This window comes from Toxorhynchites rutilus, chromosome 2 (assembly GCF_029784135.1).
Source record: "Toxorhynchites rutilus septentrionalis strain SRP chromosome 2, ASM2978413v1, whole genome shotgun sequence".
In the NCBI taxonomy this organism is placed as follows: domain Eukaryota; kingdom Metazoa; phylum Arthropoda; class Insecta; order Diptera; family Culicidae; genus Toxorhynchites; species Toxorhynchites rutilus.
In genome coordinates, this window is record NC_073745.1 from 267,155,272 (window position 1) to 267,157,017 (window position 1,746).

The window sequence follows — 1,746 nt, forward strand, 5'->3', positions numbered from 1 at the left end:
CTCCGGGATGCGATCCCACTACTGCTTACCGCGGAGACTCTTAGCTGCTGGTTTTCACCCCTCGCTCGGTTCATCTCTCCTTAGCCAACCTGAATGCATCGGGCTCCCCCATTGCACCCATATTGACGGGTAGCTTAGTGTGGACATCACGTCAACATGGACTCATCCGGCACACAGTAGATCCCAACCTCAAATCAATCCGTAGTCCGACCCGTGAGTAGCCACGTTACAGGAGATGCCAAGCTCCCAGTCGAATGCTGGTAGTCAGTACGCGAATCATGTGTCATGTGAATCATAATTTTACTACTGTTAATTATAAAATAAGATATGAATAGCCATACCTACAAGCAGAGTGGCGCAGTGGAAGCGTGCTGGGCCCATAACCCAGAGGTCCGTAGATCGAAACTACGCTCTGCTATGCAGTTTTTTGCCTGATAGTGAGAAAATCAAGCTTAAAAATAACTGCAAATTATTTGTACTATTTTATGGCCGATACATGAAGTTTAGGCCCACTCGAAAGTTTGTTTGTTTTATTCGGGCATCGGGCAAAAATGCTAACAAAAACAAATAGAAATGAGGTGTGCAAGACGTAGGAGTGCGAAATTATTGTCGATGAGAACAAACATAATAGACATTTAAGAATGAATCTTTTGTAGAAATATCTGATGGCACTGTCAAGGACCGATTAATGAATGATTACAGCGAGGGGCGTAAAAGATCCGCATAACAATAACAGCCAATTAGAGAAAATTGTCAAATTAACTATTAGCAATAACATGTACTGTTGATTGCTCGGTGACTAGATAGACACTGAAACACTGAACATATGGAATATTCATGTAGTTTTTCAGTAACTTATAGTAAAATTACAACCCAAACGATCCCATAAACACCATTCCTCAAAAAATAGTCCACAAATTGTGTTATGTAGCAGCTTTCGCAGAGCAGCTATAAAAATCCGAATCAAATCGTTTATGTGGTGGTACGACGACGACCTCAACCACTGCGGAACAAATTTTCACCTTCGGTTTGCCACCGAAGAACACATCTCTCATCGGTGGAAAAAACCTTCTTCAGAGCCGGCTCGAAATGCGCTACACTTTGCTACAGCTTTCTACCCGGATTCGTTAAAAAATTGTAGTAAATAGTGTCCAGGCCATGGCTACGTTTGTTATCATTTTTTTTTATTTATGAGGCTCAATCACAGCAGCTTCGCGGAACCGCAAGTTCAATATTTGTTCACATAATACCAATTTATATCTATATTCAGTAGGATTCGACCGATTACTCAAGTTTTACTCCACGTTACGTTTTTTGACATTTCTATTGGATGCTCTTTAACAACCAATTTGAATCTATTCGCATGACCAAGATTTGGCTCGTTTATCACTTCGGATATTATTTGAGAACCCATCAACATTTAGGAAATAACTCTTAGTAGCAAATTTTGGTGGCCCTGAAAAGAACCGATGGCTTAAGTGGTTTTGTAGAAGCAGCTGCAGATGGTTAACTCATTTTCGATTCTTATCCATTCGTGCGAACAATGCACAAGCTGGCCTAGAGTCGAAACTTGTGTCCTTATTGCCATTGCACGTTCTTTTTCTTCGAAACACACACGCACACACACACATGTTATAACCACAGGTGATCATATATGGACTTAGCACTACGTCTTTCAGGAAGGGTGTTAAATCAGAAATCAGGTCACGTTTTTATGAAATAATGTTAACGTTAATAACTATTGGG

At 40.7% G+C, this 1,746-nt stretch overlaps 1 non-coding gene across 1 annotated transcript; it reads left to right on the forward strand.

The window, feature by feature from the left end:
* Positions 1-346: 346 nt before the first annotated feature.
* Positions 347-418, forward strand: Trnam-cau (transfer RNA methionine (anticodon CAU)). Its single transcript has one exon. It is a non-coding gene; the product is annotated as a tRNA-Met (tRNA).
* The last annotated feature ends 1,328 nt before the right edge of the window (positions 419-1,746 follow it).